Below are 19,991 nucleotides of genomic sequence, written 5' to 3'. Positions count from 1 at the left end.
ATTCAATGAGATCATGGCTGATCTTTTGTGGACTCAGCTCCACTTTCCGGCCCGAACACCATAACCCTTAATCCCTTTATTCTTCAAAATACTATCTATCTTTATCTTAAAACATTTAATGAAGGAGCCTCTACTGCTTCACTGGGCAAGGAATTCCATAGATTCAGAACCCTTTGGGTGAAGAAGTTCCTCCTAAGCTCAGTCCTTTAGGGAAGGAAATCTGTTACCTGGTCTGGCCTACACGTGACTCCAGACACACATCAGTGCACTTGACTCTTAAAATGTCACTCAGTTCGAGGGCAATTAGGAATGGACAGCCTGTGATGCCCACATCCCAAGAATGAATATATTTTTAAAAATACGACCGTAGGTTGCGTTGAGTCATAGACTGGCAAGGTGCCTGCGTATTTTTCGGCCGATGTGAGCTGTCCTAGGCTGCACCCCCTTTCTTACTTTTGAAATCTGCAAAATCTGTTACTCTTTTCCTTGGTTGCAGTTCAGTCCCACATTCCTGTTCTTCGGGCACCTGGGGCAGGGAGGGTGGAGGACCTTGTGGGCCTGCCCCAGGGCTTGGCCAAGCTGACCATGAACCAACCTGGGCACCAGGCGATCAAGAGGGTCTACTATGGAATCAGCCCTCAAACCTGACAGACTGGAACTCGATCCACAGGCTGCGGAGGCAAAAGACATTTTTTCACATTGGCGTTGATGCTTCAAGGCCTATCTCGCCGCGTCGTCTACGCCATCCGTCACTGACGAACAGAAGCTGAGCCTCCTCCACGCGCGGGTGAGCCATCGCATTTCTGTCCAGCTCGACAAAGCCGCTTCCTATACAGAGGCCCTCGCACTACTCGAACGCCTCTATGTGCGGCCTGTGAACGAGGTATATGCACGACACGTCTTCCCTACTCGCCGCCAGCGCCCCGGGGAGTCGCTGGATGATTACCTAAACGACCCGCAAGGTGGCAGCGTGTCTGCCGCCTCCGCCTCCGCATAACATGTGCGACTCATGGGGGCCGCCATCTTGGCCATCCTCCCCCACGTGGCCAGCCACGTGCGATCCATGGGGGCCGCCATCTTGGCCGCCATCTGCTACGCCGCTCGACGCGTACGACCTACACGGACAGCCATCGCGGGGCCGCCCCAGCACCTCCGATCGAGCCGCCGGCTACCCACACCTCCACCACACCCTGGACCAGTCGCGACCTAAGCACCTCCGGAGCTCCATGATGGCCAGACATGGTGAGACGCTGCTCGCTCCCAATATTCCCGACGCAACAAACCATATCCCTCGCCTCTGGGTCGCACTCGGTGCAAATCCAAGGGTGTACTACTCTACTGCAACCCGAGCGATACAGGGCGCTGAGTACGCTAATTTTCAACTATATGTGCTTCCAGACCTCTTCTTTTGGGACTCGACTTTCAGTGCAGCCTCAGCAGCCTAACTCTTAAGTTCGGGGGGCCCCTGCCCCCTCTCACCATATAGAACATAGAACGATACAGCTCAGTACAGGCCCTTCGGCCCACGATGTTGCACCGACATGGGAAGTCAAAAAACAAAAGCCATCTAACCTACACTATGCCATTATCATCCATATGCTTATCCAATAAACTTTTAAATGCCCTCAATATTGGCGAGTTCACTACTGTTGCAGGTAGGGCATTCCACCGCCTCACCACTCTTTGCGTAAAGAACCTACCTCTGACCTCTGTCCTATATCTATTACCCCTCAGTTTAAGGCTGTGCCCTCTCGTGCTAGCCATTGCCATCCGCGGGAGAAGGCTCTCACTGTCCACCCTATCTAACACCCTGATCATTTTGTATGCCTCTATTAAGTCTCCTCTTAACCTTCTTCTCTCTAACGAAAACAACCTCAAGTCCATCAGCCTTTCCTCATAAGATTTTCCCTCCATACCAGGCAACATCCTAGTAAATCTCCTCTGCACCCGCTCCAAAGCCTCCACGTCCTTCCTATAATGCGGTGACCAGAACTGTACGCAATACTCCAAATGCGGCAATACTCCAAATGCTCCAATATGCAGCCTCGCAACCCTAAAAATCGACCCCCCCCCTCTTCGCAAACCTCACCTCAGATTGCAAGCCAGTAGCCACCAGAAGCATTCGGTATAGCATGCAGGACCGGACGAGGTCCAGCATCTCTTGCGGAAGGGGGTCATAGAGGCCAGCAGTAGCCCCTGGAGAGCTCAGGTGGTGGTCGTCAAGACCGGGGAAAAGTTCCGGATGGTGGTTGATTACAGCCAGACCGTTAACCGGTTTACGCAACTCGATGCGTAACTCCTTCGTAACGGCCTACGAGTGATATTGTAGGCCTCGTCAAAAAGAAAAAGGAGGCATTTGTCAGGGCTAAAAGGCTGGGAACAGACGAAGCCTGTGTGGCATATAAGGAAAGTAGGAAGGAACTTAAGCAAGGAGTCAGGAGGGCTAGAAGGGGTCATGAAAAGTCATTGGCAAATAGGGTTAAGGAAAATCCCAAGGCTTTTTACACGTACATAAAAAGCAAGAGGGTAGCCAGGAAAAGGGTTGGCCCACTGAAGGATAGGCAAGGGAATCTGTGTGTGGAGCCAGAGGAAATGGGCGAGGTACTAAATGAATACTTTGCATCAGTATTCACCAAAGAGAAGGAATTGGTAGATGTTGAGTCTGGAGAAGGGGGTGTAGATAGCCTGGGTCACATTGTGATCCAAAAAGACGAGGTGTTGGGTGTCTTAAAAAATATTAAGGTAGATAAGTCCCCAGGGCCGGATGGGATCTACCCCAGAATACTGAAGGAGGCTGGAGAGGAAATTGCTGAGGCCCTGACAGAAATCTTTGGATCCTCGCTGTCTTCAGGGGATGTCCCGGAGGACTGGAGAATAGCCAATGTTGTTCCTCTGTTTAAGAAGGGTGGCAGGGATAATCCCGGGAACTACAGGCTGGTGAGCCTTACTTCAGTGGTAGGGAAATTACTGGAGAGAATTCTTCGAGACAGGATCTACTCCCATTTGGAAGCAAATGGACGTATTAGTGAGAGGCAGCACGGTTTTGTGAAGGGGAGGTCGTGTCTCACTAACTTGATAGAGTTTTTCGAGGAGGTCACTAAGATGATTGATGCAGGTATGGCAGTAGATGTTGTCTATATGGACTTCAGTAAGGCCTTTGACAAGGTCCCTCATGGTAGACTAGTACAAAAGGTGAAGTCACACGGGATCAGGGGTGAACTGGCAAGGTGGATACAGAACTGGCTAGGCCATAGAAGGCAGAGGGTAGCAATGGAGGGATGCTTTTCTAATTGGAGGGCTGTGACCAGTGGTGTTCCACAGGGATCAGTGCTGGGACCTTTGCTCTTTGTAGTATATATAAATGATTTGGAGGAAAATGTAACTGGTCTGATTAGTAAGTTTGCAGACGACACAAAGGTTGGTGGAATTGCGGATAGCGATGAGGACTGTCTGAGGATACAGCAGGATTTAGATTGTCTGGAGACTTGGGCGGAGAGATGGCAGATGGAGTTTAATCCGGACAAATGTGAGGTAATGCATTTTGGAAGGGCTAATGCAGGTAGGGAATATACAGTGAATGGTAGAACCCTCAAGAGTATTGAAAGTCAAAGAGATCTAGGAGTACAGGTCCACAGATCACTGAAAGGGGCTACACAGGTGGAGAAGGTAGTCAAGAAGGCATACGGCATGCTTGCCTTCATTGGCCGGGGCATTGAGTATAATAATTGGCAAGTCATGTTGCAGCTGTATAGAACCTTAGTTAGGCCACACTTGGAGTATAGTGTTCAATTCTGGTCGCCACACTACCAGAAGGATGTGGAGGCTTTAGAGAGGGTGCAGAAGAGATTTACCAGAATGTTGCCTGGTATGGAGGGCATAAGCTATGAGGAGCGATTGAATAAACTCGGTTTGTTCTCACTGGAACGAAGGAGGTTGAGGGGCGACCTGATAGAGGTATACAAAATTATGAGGGGCATAGACAGAGTGGATAGTCAGAGGCTTTTCCCCAGGGTAGAGGGGTCAATTACTAGGGGGCATAGGTTTAAGGTGAGAGGGGCAAAGTTTCGAGTAGATGTACGAGGCAAGTTTTTTACGCAGAGGGTAGTGGGTGCCTGGAACTCACTACCGGAGGAGGTAGTGGAAGCAGGGACGATAGGGACATTTAAGGGGCATCTTGACAAATATATGAATAGGATGGGAATAGAAGGATACGGACCCAGGAAGTGTAGAAGATTGTAGTTTAGTCGGGCAGTATGGTCGGCACGGGCTTGGAGGGCCGAAGGGCCTGTTCCTGTGCTGTACATTTCTTTGTTCTTTGTTCCTTGTCCTTCCCTGGATTGCAGACATGGTAAATCAGATCGCGCACTACCGCGTGTTCTCCACGGTGGATCTGAAGTCTGCATCCCACCAGCTCCCAATCCGCCTGGAGGACCGCCACTACACGGCGTTTGAGGCAGACGGCCGCCTTTTCCATTTCCTCCGGGTCCCCTTTGGCGTCACGAATGAGGTTTCGGTGTTCCAACGAGCGATGGACCGAATGGTAGACCAGTACGGGCTGTGGGCCACGTGTCTGTACTTGGACAATGTCACCATCTGCGGCCATGATCAGCAGGACCACGACGCCAGCCTCCACCGATTTCTCCAAACCGCCCAAAAACTCAACCTCACCTACAACAAGGAGAAATGCGTTTTCCGCACAACCAGGCTAGTCATCCTCGGCTACGTCATCGAAAACGGGGTCCTAGGGCCCGACCCTGACCATATGCGCCCCCTCCTACAACTCCCTCTCCCTCACTGGCCCAAGGCCCTGAAGAGGTGCCTTGGATTTTTCTCCTATTACGCTCAGTGGGTCCCCCAGTATGCGGACAAAGCCCGCCCACTATTTAAGGCCACCCTCTTTCCACTGGCAGCCGAGGCCCGCAAGGCCTTCAACTGCATCAAGGCGGACATCGCCAAAGCTGCGATGCGCGCGGTGGACGAGTCCGTCCCCTTCCAGGTGGAGAGCGACGCCTCAGAGGTCGCTCTCGCCGCCACCCTCAACCAAGCAGGCAGACCGGTAGCGTCTTTTCACGCACCCTCACCACCTCCGGAATTCGACACACCTCGGTCGAAAAATAAGCCCAAGCCATCGTGGAAGCCGTGCGGCACTGGAGGCACTACCTCGCTGGTAGGAGGTTTACCCTCGTCACCGACCAACGATCGGTTGCATTCATGTTTGACAATAGGCAGCGGGGCAAGATCAAGAATGATAAGATCTTGCGGTGGAGAATCGAACTCTCCACCTCTAACACAATATAGTATATCGTCCTGGGAAACTCAACGAGCCGCAGATGCCCTGTCCCGCGGCACATGTGCCAGCGGGCTATTCACGATGCCCTCTGTCACCCGGGGGTCACCCGGCTTGCCCATTACATCAAGGCCCGCAACCTGCCCTACTCCACCAAGGAGGTCAGAGCTATAACCAGAGACTGCCAAATCTGTGCAGAGTGTTAACCGCACTTCTATCGACTGGATAAGGCCCACCTGGTAAAGGCATCCCGGCCCTTTGAACGCCTTAGTATCGATTTCAAAGGGCCCCTCCCCTCCAATAACCACAACACGTACTTCCTTAACATCATAGATGAGTTCTCCCGCTTCCCGTTTGCCATCTCCTGCCCTGATATGACCACCCTCACTGTCATTAAAGCCCTGCATAGTGTCTTCACCCTGTTTGGTTTCCCCAGTTATGTCCACAGCGACAGGGGCTCGTCATTCATGAGTGACGAACAGCGTCAGTACCTGCTCAGTAAGGGCATCACCTCGAGCAGGACTACCAGTTATAACCCCAGGGGAAACGGGCAGGTGGGGAGGGAGAACGCAACGGTCTGGAAGACCGTCCTGCGGTCCAGGAATCTCCCAGTTTCTCACTGGCAGGAGGTCCTCCCCGATGCGCTCCACTCTATTAGGTCCCTCCTTTGCACGGCCACAAAGCAGACTCCTCCTGACCAGTTGTTTGTTTTCCCTAGGGGAGCTACCTCAGGGGCCTCGCTTCTGCCCTGGCTGATGACACCGGGTCCAGTCCTCCTCCGAAAACATGTTCGGAGCCATAAGACCGACCCCCTGGTAGAGAGGGTCCAGCTCCTGCACTCCAACCCACACTATGTGTACGTCGAACACCCCGATGGCCGGCAAGGTACCGTCTCCCTCCGGGACCTGGCGCCCGCAGGCTCCAACACCACTCCCACTACTGCATCCCCCACACTATGTCCCGTCCAACCTCCCATGTTCAGCACCCCCACCCCTATATGGTTCCCGCGCTCCCTCCCACCCGCCGCACCGGTCCACAGGAATGAAGCTCCGGAAGAGCCGCTCCCGGAGTCCACGCCTGTGCCTGCTCCGGACCCACTTCCACAGCCACCCGAAGCGGCTGCAACACCAGTGCTTCGGCGGTCGCAACGTTACGATCCGGGCACCGGACCGACTGAATCTATGAGCCCGTCACCCCCGCCGGACTTCATTTTTAAACAAGGGGTGAATGTAGTGAATGTATAATTACTGATAATTCACCAGTGCACTGTGTTATGTTATTAACCCTGTGGGCTCTACCTATGGGCCATTGTGTGGCTTCACCCACAGGGGATATGTTGGGGCATGTATGGGCTCTGCCCATGGCTCCACCCCCTTTACAGGAAGTATAAGAGCTGCTGACCTGCGGGGCCGCCTTCAGTGTTGTACCGGTCACAGGCAGGCTCAGTCCTAAGCTGATTAAAACCACGGTTTACTTCTCCACGTGTCTTCGAGTGAATGGATGGTCGCATCACAACATCTCATATTTCTGATGGTTTCTGCAAGTGCTGCAAAGTTGCTGACACCCCCTCTCTGTCTCTGCATCTGCACCAGTGATGGATAATCTTTTCCAGAAGCACAACATCTGCCTGGGCAACAACTGTTCCATGGGATTGGGCAGCCCTTCGACTGTCTGCTTCGTTAGTCCTTGCCTCCACCTGGTGTGTTGCAGCATGTGTGTGGTGCTCACCCAGAGGGTGACCCAGGAACCTGACCACCACCAGTTCCCACCGAGGTGGTCGTCTCTGCGATGGTGTTGGTGACAGCAGTGACGAGAAGTCAGTGCCTTGCCCGGGGTGGTGCTATGGGATGTTATATTCATACATAGAAGATAGGAGCAGGAGGAGGCCTTTTGGCCCTTCGAGCCTGCTCCGCCATTCATCACGATCATGGCTGATCATCCAACTCAATAGCCTAATCCTGCTTTCTCCCCCTAGCCTTTGATCCCATTCACCCTAAGTGCTATATCCAGCCACCTCTTGAATATATTCAATGTTTTAGCATCAACTACTTCCTGTGGTAATGAATTCCACAGGCTCACCACTCTTTGGGTGAAGAAATTTCTCCTCATCTCTGTCCGAAATGGTTTACCCTAAATCCTCAGACTGTGACCCCTGGGGCGAAATTCTCCGTTATCGGCGGAAAGTCCGCCGATCGGCGCAAAAAACGGCGCAAATCCGACTTGCGTCACGTCGGAAAAATGGGTCGATAGTCTCCGGCCCGAAATGGGCTAGCAGCGACGTAACGGGATCCGCGCTTGCGCAGTGGTTCACGCCGTGCAGCGTCATACGCGCCGCACGGCGTGACGGCTCATAAGGCCGCGCTGCTCCCCCCCACCCGACCGCAACACCCGACCGCAACACCCGACTGGAAGGCTGGCCGCCGCTCAGCCCCGAGGTTCGAGTCACGCGATGTGGAGGCACTCCTGGACGCGGTGGAGCAGAGGAGGGACGCCCTGTATCCCGGGCACGGCCGCAGAGTTGCCCCACGCCACAGCCGGCGTCTGTGGAGGGAAGTGGCAGAGGCCGTCACCGCTGTGGCCCTAACACCACGGACAGGCACCCAGTGCCACAAGAAGGTGAACGACCTCGTCAGAGCAGGCAGGGTGAGCCTCCCCATATCCCCCCCTCCCCCATATCCCCCCTCCCCCATATCCTCCCTCCCCCATATCCCCCCTCCCCCATATCCCCCCTCCCCCATATCCCCCCTCCCCCATATCCCCCCTCCCCCATATCCCCCCTCCCCCATATCCCCCCTCCCCCATATCCCCCCTCCCCCATATCCCCCCTCCCCCATATCCCCCCTCCCCCATATCCCCCCTCCCCATATCCCCCCTCCCCCATATCCCCCCTCCCCATATCCCCCCCTCCCCCATATCCCCCCCTCCCCGATATCCCCAAGTGAATCCAGCCCTAACCTTAACCTCTGCAATGCACGCGCAACCGATGGCGTGCATTCATATACATAGAACATAGAACAATACAGCGCAGTACAGGCCCTTCGGCCCACGATGTTGCACCGAAACAAAAGCCATCTAACCTACACTATGCCATTATCATCCATATGTTTATCCAATAAACTTTTAAATGCCCTCAATGTTGGCGAGTTCACTACTGTAGCAGGTAGGGCATTCCACGGCCTCACTACTCTTTGCGTAAAGAACCTACCTCTGACCTCTGTCCTATATCTATTACCCCTCAGTTTAAAGTTATGTCCCCTCGTGCCAGCCATATCCATCCGCGGGAGAAGGCTCTCACTGTCCACCCTATCCAACCCCCTGATCATTTTGTATGCCTCTATTAAGTCTCCTCTTAACCTTCTTCTCTCCAACGAAAACAACCTCAAGTCCGTCAGCCTTTCCTCATAAGATTTTCCCTCCATACCAGGCAACATCCTGGTAAATCTCCTCTGCACCCGCTCCAAAGCCTCCACGTCCTTCCTATAATGCGGTGACCAGAACTGTACGCAATACTCCAAATGCGGCCGGACCAGAGTTCTGTACAGCTGCAACATGACCTCCCGACTCCGGAACTCAATCCCTCTACCAATAAAGGCCAACACTCCATAGGCCTTCTTCACAACCCTATCAACCTGGGTGGCAACTTTCAGGGATCTATGTACATGGACACCTAGATCCCTCTGCTCAGCCACACTTTCAAGAACTTTACCATTAGCCAAATATTCTGCATTCCTGTTATTCCTTCCAAAGTGAATCACCTCACACTTCTCTACATTAAACTCCATTTGCCACCTCTCAGCCCAGCTCTGCAGCTTATCTATATCCCTCTGTAACCTGCTACATCCTTCCACACTATCGACAACACCACCGACTTTAGTATCATCTGCAAATTTACTCACCCACCCTTCTGTGCCTTCCTCTAGGTCATTGATAAAAATGACAAACAGCAACGGCCCCAGAACAGATCCTTGTGGTACTCCACTTGTGACTGTACTCCATTCTGAACATTTCCCATCAACCACCACCCTCTGTCTTCTTTCAGCTAGCCAATTTCTGATCCACATCTCTAAATCACCCTCAATCCCCAGCCTCCGTATCTTTTGCAATAGCCTACCGTGGGGAACCTTATCAAACGCTTTGCTGAAATCCATATACACCACATCAACTGCTCTACCCTCGTCTACCTGTTCAGTCACCTTCTCAAAGAACTCAATAAGGTTTGTGAGGCATGACCTACCCTTCACAAAGCCATGCTGACTATCCCTGATCATATCATTCCTATCTAGATGATTATAAATCTTGTCCCTTATAATCCCCTCCAAGACTTTACCCACTACAGACGTGAGGCTCACCGGTCTATAGTTGCCGGGGTTGTCTCTGCTCCCCTTTTTGAACAAAGGGACCACATTTGCTGTCCTCCAGTCCTCTGGCACTATTCCTGTAGCCAATGATGACATAAAAATATACCTGCCTAACAGTGTTGCCTTTTACCCCTGCCACCCCCCCCCCCCCCCACAGGAGAAGCGCGCACACAACAATAGAGAGCATGTGAGGACTGGAGGAGGCCCCGCTGATGAGAGGCCACTGACCGAACACCAGGAAAGGGCCCTGGAACTGGCTGGTGGACCTGAGGACCAGGAGGTTGCTGATGCAGAGGTCGGGGGCGTAGTAGCAAGTGAGCCACCGACAGCCCGTCCCCATATCCCCCCTCCCCTATATCCCCCTCCCCCGTATCACCTGATCACTGCCTGATGTCTAACCATGCATGCTTCATTGTGTATTGCAGGACCAAACGTCCAGGCACCCATCCCCGCAGATGCAGACCGCCCGCAGGATGCCCCTCGGAGGCCACGGGAGACGGAGAGACCCGGACCCTCCGGTATGCGACGCCCGCAGGATGCCCCTCGGAGACCACGGGAGATGGAGAGACCCGCACCCTCTAGCATGCGACGCCCGCAGGATGCCCCTCGCACACCACGGGAGGCGGAGAGACCTGGAGCAACAGGGAGACGACACCCCCGTCACGTGCGGGAGCGACCACCCAGCGATGAGGGGGGCAGCCACAGGCCCCCGTCACATCCGAGCCAGGACACCACTACCCAGGACACCACTACCCAGGACACCACTACCCAGGACACCATTACCCGGTGACGAAACCCGGGATTTCTCAGGGCGATCCTGGTCCAACTGCGAAATCAGAATTAGACTGATTATGAACAGGAGGATGGGGAACAAGGGGCCCTCGATGTAGAACTGGAAAATGACCGCGCATTGATTGTTCCCCTCTTCTTGTCGTCTGATTAGTCTGGTCACTCGCGGTTGGCACAGAAAGACCGCCTCGACGAAATCACAGGTCAGTCTGGGGATTAGCAATTTAATTGATGGGATTTCATATTGTTGATTCGGCTTGGGTTAGGGTTTTGGGTTGATGTGACATCTCAAATGATGATTCAATTCCAAGTATAAGGGTTCAGAGGCTGATGGGACATCAGTAGTGAAGGTTCAGTCTATTATATGGGTTCAGGGGCTGATGGGACTTCAGTAGTGAAGGTTCAGTCCAGTATAACTGTTTTTAAATCTGAAGATAGTTCAACTCTATGTGTGAGTGTTTTAAATATATAGTTGATTAAGCTAAAATTGTCTCCTTGGACTGTATTGGCGAAAAACGCAGTTCCGAGGACTAGTTGAGATTGTGGGGAATGCTGCATATTGGTTGAAGCAGAAGTCTCTCAAAGGGTTAACAGCAGCAGGCAAAATCAAAAGACAGACAGTGCTTCTCACTCAGGCTTTGAGATAACAGCAGCAGCCTGTAGTGTAATCGGATACCTTTCCTTTGAGTCAGTGAACACCAGCAAAGTTACGTTTTGAATTAATTAAAGGAAACCAGTGGGTTTCTCCACCTCTTTGATAAAAGTTATTATTTTCGAAAGCAATTGATTGAAATTGCCAGAATCTTAAGTTTTACTTACTTTAAATAATGTTTATCTCATTTTATCAGGAGATTAATAGAAACTTAAAGGAGGTCACGGACAGCATTTAAAAAAAAAAGTGTAAATCTGGAGATGATAGTTGATTTTGCCAACATTTATGTAAATGTAAAAGAAAAAAAAAACTTGTTAAAAGAAAAATTGTTAAGATAAAGAAATAATTAAGTTGTAAATGTTATACAAGTTTGTGTTAAGCAAATTGTAAATTTGGTTCTGAGTTGAGATCAGAGCTAAGCTTGATTCAATTTGAATTTTCAAACATTTTTAAGTTTTAAAAAAAAGCGCAAGTAGAGACAGGAAAGACGCGGGTCAAACAAGAGATGAGCTACGTAGTTCAATGGCTGGCCTTGAATTGACAGAAAAAGAAAAATTCAATAATTTGGAAAAGTCAGTAAAAGTTCCGTCCGCACCCGTAGCATGGTCTGCGCTCATTCCAGAACCACCAGAGTACAATAATATATACCCAGTCATTGCTCCCCAGATTCCAAATATGCCAGTAACTCAAGCCCTTTTGGGTGATAGTGTGGGTCCTGATTTACCAACTTCACGACCAGAAGAGCAAAAGGAACTCTGTCCCACAAGCCCAGTTAGCTCTAGGACAAGATCTCGGACAGCGAGAGAGGGGCTTGACCCTCACCAGAAACAATTAAGCATATCACCTAAGTCTCTCCAAACTAAGGAGAAACCACAAGATTCGGGAACAAAGGAAGCTGAAACAACTTCTTTTGAAGAGAAAGAACTCCCCCTAGTGACAGGGAGAGACGTTGAAGTCTTGGAACAACCAGGGGAAAGAGCTAGAGTGCCCCCTGGTGACATTCGGAGACAGTTACCGATTAGGAAGATGCAAAACCCCGACGCAGTGACTGCGGGAGCGAACCCCACGATTTACTTCCCATGGGCACCCAGTGAGATGATGGCTATTATGTCTACAATCCCAGATAGAAAAAAATCTCCTGCTGCCTTCATGGATTCCTTGAGGACGACCATCTCAATTTATCAAGCTGATTTAAGGGACCTCTGGGCCCTAGTCCAGCAGATTTTAACCCCAGCAGAGTACCGCAATTATCTCAACCACCTGAATTATGCTAGTCATGCCGCACTTCAGCAGGCCTATGCGTTAGACGACGATAGAAGGACACAGATCCTGAATGCGTTGAATAGCACATTTCAAAGGCCCATAAATCTTTCTGTTATCTTAGACCTAAAACCTAAGAAGACTGAAGAGCCAGAGGAATTTCTGGAGCGTTTTAATGAAATCTACCGTGGGCAGTCAGGCGACTTGCTGTATCAAAATGGTCAGAATTCCCCTCAATATTGTGCTATGTTAATGCATTGCCTACCACCTTCTGTGGTTACTGCTGTGAAATGTAATAACATGAATTGGACAGAGAACGACCCTTCCCAGATGGCAAGGGCAGTCAGATTTTATTGGAAGGAGGGTGTAGGCCAAGAAGGAGGCTCAGTTACAAAGGTTAAGACTGAGTATGTAATGAAAAAGGATGATTGGCGATCCCAACAAACGGCAGAAATGGTAGTTTATCAGCAGGAGCCCCAATATTGTGACTTTGGGTGGGTGGATCAGCGAGGAGGAGGATACCAAACCCACCCAAAGGGACCCTCACCCCCTTTTTATGGCCCACCGAACGCATCGACAGCTTTAAAACCGCAGCCCCCTCTGAGGGGCCATTGGTCTACTGGGAGAAGAGGACGAGGCAGATATAGAGGGAGCAATGCATGTTTTAATTGCGGCCGTGCAGATCACTGGCAACAGGAATGCCCCTTTAAAAGACAGGACAGGTGTGTGAGTATCCTATTTCTGAACCTGTGACAGTCACTTACGAGAATAAGTCTGCAGAGCATTAGTTTGTGGTGACTACTGGATTGGACTGTAACCTGTTGGCCCGAGATTTACTGTGTATCTTCCAGCTACAGCTAGAGTGCGGAGATGAGGGGGTAACGGTTACATCATGGAGGATGAGACAACAGTGCTATATTTCTATCACCCCCCAGTGGTGGACGTTAGACGTTGAACAGTCACTGCATCTCGTTACCCTGGCCTATGACAGAACTGGACAAAACAGGGAGTTGGAGGACAAATACCGGCCATTACTTGAGACCGAATGGCCAGTCAAGGTTACAGCCACAGTCACGGGAAAAGAAGGTACAGCCGATTTTGTTACAATATCACCACATTTATGGCCACAGTCAGCTTCGATAAGCCCTCATATTACACGTCAGGTCCACAACCAGTACCATGCCAGGGATATGGGGCGAATGGTCAGGAGGGCAGTGGATCATTCGGATCCAACAGAGTACGCACTTCAAGCCATGCCGGACGGCACTACCATAAAAAAATTTTGAGGTCCCTGAAACGATTAACACTCGACTGCAGCATCACAGGGGACATGATGTGTTGGAATATGTCAATCCACAGGTCTGGGCGGAATACCCATCACAAGTGGGAAAGACAAATGTTACACCTATTAAGGTGATGATTAAGGATCATGTAAAGCTACCTTCCATTCGACAATACCCCCTGAAATCTCAAGCTGCTCCATCAATAGATAAATTAATTCAAGAGCTGTTTTGGTCCCTTGCCAATCAGAATGTAACACCCCCATACTTGCTGTGCCTAAACCAGCCAAACCAGACCAGTACCGATTAGTACAGGATTTACGTTCAATCAATGCCATCGCATAGCCGTTACATGCTCTCACCCTCCAACAGGATATTACGGTGTATAGCTCCCACTCGGTCATCGCACTACTGAGGCAACTGCAGACTCAGCATCATACCGCAGCTCGTCAGAATAGGTATGAGATATACCTTTTGAACAATCCACGTCCTCCATTTAACCACTGTACCACTATCAATCCAGCCTGTTTTCTTAGTGGTCCCCCTGCCCATGAAGACGCACCTGGCCACGACTGTTTAGCCTTGATTCAGGAAACTACCACAATAAGGGGCGATTTGAGTGACATTTCGTCAGAACAACCTGACATGATTATGTGTGGTCAAATATCCCACTGGGGTTTAGTTAATGACCTACTGCAGGCCCTCCTTATGCCCGCGCAGATTTCCGTTATTAAATGCGCTGCCCACACGAATGGTACAACCCCAGTTGACGTTGGTAATGAACGAGCAGATTGTGCAGCGCGAACAGCCGCGCAAATTCAGCAAGTGATGGTGTCTAAGATGTTAAGTCAGACTAAACGATCTACTATAAATATGTCTGCTTCTGACAAGTCAATGCCAACCATCCAAGACGTCATAAGGTTACAGGAGGACGCTCCTGAGAGTGATAAACAAATGTGGAAACGGTTAGGTTGTACATATGATTCTGTTTCCTCTTTATGGACCACGCCTGCACATCAGACTTGTATGTCTGATGTGCTGGCTTTATGGGTCATTGAATGTGTACACTTTGCAACTCATTGTGGGGCTCGAGGGACTAGTGATTTGTTGCTGGACACTTGGTGGCACCCTAAAATGCAGGGGTTGGCCCAAAGTATCAGTAATCGGTGTTTGATTTGTCAGCAATATAACACCGGAAAAGGTATCCCTTGTGGGATGGGACAAACCCGTTGAGACGCTCCAAATGGATTACATTGAGTTGGGAAAGTCTCAATGTTATAAATATGTTTTGGTCATTGTGGATGTGTTCAGCAGATGGGTCGAGGCGTATCCGACTATCGATAATAAAGCTGCTACTGTGGTTAAAGTCTTGATGCGGGAAATCATTCCCCGTGCTATTTTACAGGTGTGGAGCATGATGGAGTGGCTACGCATCGTCTGTATGATATTTGGCCTCACTCCGCTTGGCGTGTTATTGGCGATGGACATGGAAAAGGGGAATATTATGTATCTGTGTAGCCCCAACCAATCTACAAGGTTACATCACCTCTGCAAAGGTGATGTTCTTCGCTGCCCCCATATACGAGGACATGGTATCGACTCATGGAAGGTCATCAAAGTTAAGGAGAATGCAGGAGTCATGAAGCAGTTGCACCAGTCCCGGCGATGGGAAGGGAGCATTACATGGACATTGCCTTGTTTTTGGAATACATGTAAATTCGATTTTGGATGTGTTAAGAGTGGTGCAATAAAGGTAAAATCAGGCTGTCAGAAGAGCGTAGGAAGAGGCTATGAGAAAGTGAAAGGGACTAGAGAGAGGATGGGGCGTATGAGAAGGGAAGTACAGCTAGAACGTAGGTTACCGGGAGATACACTTAAGTTAGTTAAAGGCCAAACTGAGGAAAACCCGGGTAGTAAACCTTGGGAGCCCTCGGGGCAATAACCAAGGAGTTGTCTCAGCTACGGTTGTTTGCAATGCAGAACCGGTATGCTCTTGACTATCTTCTGGCCCGTGAGGGTGGGGTATGCGCCATAGTGCAGGGCAAGTGTATCATGGGAGTTCAAGACTTGACCGCTAACATCACTAAATTTATGGATCACATACGGGATCACTTGGACGGGATGCAGGATCCTGGCTCTTGGGGTAACTGGGGATTTGGAGGTTGGAAGGACTGGTTGATAAATATGGCCATGTATCTAGTGGTAGCTATCGGCTGCATCTTTGTGGGCCTGGCCATCCTTAAATGTGTGATGGGTAGAATGCGGGGTGCACTGGATCAGATCAAAGCCCCCAAAAATTTAACTGTTAAAATCCATGAGGGTGAAGCAGATGAGGGGGGGCTAAGACAGGAATTGGAAATGCAGCGACGGATCTTTTTAGATGGGGAACCGTAGCTATGGATTGGATAGTCCGGTTATCATGGAATGATAAAAGGAGGGAATGACGAATGTGATATAAAATAGTTACTTTAGAGATATTAGTTAATGTAATGTAGAAATAAGCCACTTTGATTCTGGCAAGTAGAGACAAAGGATTTTAGACCGCATGGAAAAAAGCAGGAAGAGGTGTGTCTATGAGAGTGATGCTGAATTGATAGGGGCCGGAGAAAGGGATTGGAAGTGTGCCAATCAGAATAGATCAAACAGGTCAGGAGGGACATAGGATGACCTATGGGTGTCGAGTATGTGAAACTTGATGCCATTTGAATGGATCAGTACTGATCTCTTTGTCTGGGACATTCACTTAGTCCCGGAGCTGCAGAGAGCAACATATTATCTGTATCACTGTGGACTAAGTTTAGCTTGCAAGCTGAATAAAATAACTAATGTTATACCTGCAAATCCATCTCGACTTTTATTGAGGCCAGACTGATGGATAAAGAAATTTGGGATTCAACACCGGGACACCACTACCCGGGACAGCACTACCCAGGAAGACGAAATACCGGACAGTGACTCAGAGTGGATGGGTGGAGACGAACCCCCATCCCAAAGTGCCATGGATTCAGAGTGGGACGAAGAGCACGACACAACACCACTGCTGTCACCAATACCCTCCACCATCGCAGAAACACTCACCTCGGTTGGGCACTTTAGTGATGAGGCGTCTGGTACACTCACTGGTGCGCACAACACAGCCGTCCCGGTACAGCAGGTGGAGGTAGGAGCAGCAGAGGGGCCGCGCGGTCGGAGGGCAGCCCAGCCCAAGCGAACATCTGCCGCCCAGATGGATCCCGGGTTCCTGGAGTTACCACACCCACACATAGATCCGATGCAACCACCGACCCGGAGACAAGCAAAGAGGGTGACGGGCGGCTTGCGGCGGCTGCGGTCGCAGGTGGAAGAGTCCACCCGCGTCCAGGAGCTGAGAGTGGTGCCGGTCATGCGTGCCACCCAGGCCGACACAGCACGGGTGGCGTCCGCGGTGGAGGCAATGGGTGCGACGGTGTCAGACATGGGGAACGGTTTGCGAGGCCTGGGGCTTTCCGTGCAGGCGGCGTCTGTGGCCCAGGAAATGGCTGCCCTCTCACAGGAGGCCATGAGCCAGTGCCAGCGCCAGATGGCAGAGGCGCTGAACGCCATAGCCCAGTCTCAGCAGGCCATGGCCCAGTCTCTGCAGGCCATGGCCCAGTCTCAGCAGGCCATGGCCCAGTCTCTGCAGGCCATGGCTGAGGGCATCGGCGCCAGTGGCCATGTGCGAGCCGGCGTCGCACTGTCACAGACAGGGTTTGCCAACCCCCTGGGCTCCATGGCTGCAAACCTGCAGACCCCTGTCGATACCAGCACGGGCCTCCAGGACTGGCAGCGCCAGATGTCGGGGGGGCGTCGGATGGCCAGTCCGTTCGCATCCCCCACCCATGTAGAGGCCTGGGGGCCATCGGGCACCCCGAGGGAGGAGGAGGTGGTGTGGTCCGTCCCGGCTCCCTCTGTAGGGGAGGTCCCGGTACACCGCGACACCTCGGACTCCCCCCCTTCCGTCCCAGGTGCATCGGGTGGGCAACGGGCAGGACAGGCTGGCAGCTCGCCATCCCAGTCGCCCGGGCCGCAGCCTGGCCCATCTAGGCCAGGACGCCCCAGGAAACGGCCGCCAAAGGGATCCAGTGTCAGAGGGCAGGAATCACAGGAGTCCACCTCCAGTTCTGCTGTACCGTCTAGGGAACCACGTAGACGTAGTCAAAGGGCCCGTAAGGCCAAACAATTAGACACTGAGTAAGTTGGCACGGTTGCAGGGCACAGATGAGTTTTAGGGGCTAGGGCACGTGCATGAACTCCTTTGGTTATTAAAGTCAATGTTACACCTACAGAAGCTGCCTTTGTGCTCTGTCCAAAGTGTGCGGGGGTATCATGTACGTTGAGCGCAAGTGTGTGTGTGTGAGGGGTGGTCTTACTTCAGCCCCAGGTGAGTCTGCCCCCTTCCCCCTGGGCCGCCATCAACATCCCCCGGGCAGAGGACAGGACCGTGCGCTGCAGTGTCACAGCCGCATGCAGGGATGGTCCGGGTGGATGGTGGTACTGTGGCCATGGGTCAGACATAGTCCAATGATGTAGAGCCAGGAGCTCACCGCAGGGCGGGTTGTCATCATCCTCCATGGCCTGCGATAGACACGCGTCCACCCGCAACTGTGTGAGCCCGGCCCATTGTGCCGCAGGTGGATCGGCAATGGGGGGGGGTGGTGTGCATGCGGGTGGGGTGGGTGGGGTTGGGGAGGGGGTTGAGGGTGCTGGGTGGGTGGATGGGTGGGGGGTGTGGGTGGTCGGCTGTTGCCATGGTGTGCGGTCTGTGGCCATACTACCCGATTCCCACGCCCATCTAGTCAGTGAAGCGGGCGTCTATCAGTCTGTCCCGTGCCCACTGGGCCAGCCGGTAATGGTGGACAGCCACCCGCCTGTGTCTACCCCGTCTGCCCTGACCATTACCCCCATCCCCCTCATCTGGGGAGGACTGCGCCTCTTCCTGCTGCTCCTCCACTCCGCCCTCCTCTGCCTGCGGCACATCGCCCCTCTGTTGGGCTATGTTGTGCAGGACACAGCACACCACAATGATGCGGCCGACCCTATCTGACCGATACTGGAGGGCGCCCCCAGAGAGGTCCAGGCACCTGAAACGCATCTTCAGCACGCCAAAGCACCTCTCTATCACTCCCCTTGTCGCTACATGGGCATCATTGTAGCGGTTCTCCGCCTCATTGCGTGGCCTCCGTATAGGCGTCATCAGCCACGATCGCAATGGGTAGCCCCTGTCGCCCAGCAACCAGCCCCTCAGCCGGGGTTGGCGTCCCTCGTACATGCCGGGGATGGATGACCGCGACAACACGAATGAGTCGTGTACACTGCCTGGGTGACGGGCGCAGACATGCAGGATCATCATGCGGTGGTCGCAGACCACCTGTACGTTCATCGAATAGGTCCCCTTCCTATTAGTGAACACGGCCCTGTTATCTGCAGGTGGCCGCACGGCGACGTGCATCCCATCGATCGCACCCTGGACCATGGGGAACCCGGCCACGGCAGAGAAGCCCACGGCCCGGGTATCTTGGCTGGCCCGGTCCACGGGGAAGCGGATGTAGCGGTGCGCCATGGCATATAGGGCATCTGTCACTGCCCGGATGCACCGGTGCACCGATGTCTGCGATATGCCGGACAGGTCCCCACTCGGTGCCTGGAATGACCCCGTTGCATAAAAGTTCAGGGCCACCGTAACCTTGACGGACACAGGGAGAGGGTGTCCCCCACCAGTGCCACGCGGTGACAGGTGTGCCAGCAGGTGGCAGATGTGTGCCACGGTTTCCCGGCTCATCCGGAGTCTCCTCCTGCATTCCCGGTCCGTGAGGTCCTGGTATGACTTCCTGGGCCGGTACACACGGGGCGCCCTCGGGTGCCTCCGTTGCCTTGGGGCCACGACGTCCTCCTCCCCCTCCTCGTCCTGTCGGTCGGGTGTCCCTCCAGCCTGGGCGGCTGCTGCCTGCCCCTCTGCAGCAGCCTGCGCCGCCTCTCTGGCACGCTCCTCCTCCTCCTCCTCCTCCTCCTCCTCCTCATCCAGGGCAACATAGACATGAGCGGCTGCCGCCACGGCGGCCAACATCGCTGGATGATCTGAAAACATGACGGCCTGGTGGGGGGAGGGGAACGACGACAGGTCATCATTGCCCATATCCCCTCCTCCCCCCAGCCAGGTGGCATGGACCGCATGGGTCCAACTGTTGGAGGCTGGCACCTGGCCAGGTGGACCAACTCACTTGCCCTCCCATCCCCCTCCCCAGCAGGGACCCCCCCCCTGGCACGGACCCCCCCCCCCAACCTCCACCCCGGCACGGACCCCCCCAGCCCATCCCCCTCCCCGGCACGGACACCCCATCCCCCTCCCC

The sequence above is a fragment of the Scyliorhinus torazame genome, chromosome 12, assembly GCF_047496885.1.
Source record: "Scyliorhinus torazame isolate Kashiwa2021f chromosome 12, sScyTor2.1, whole genome shotgun sequence".
NCBI classification, from domain to species: Eukaryota; Metazoa; Chordata; class Chondrichthyes; order Carcharhiniformes; family Scyliorhinidae; genus Scyliorhinus; species Scyliorhinus torazame.
This window is presented reverse-complemented; position numbering follows the sequence as displayed.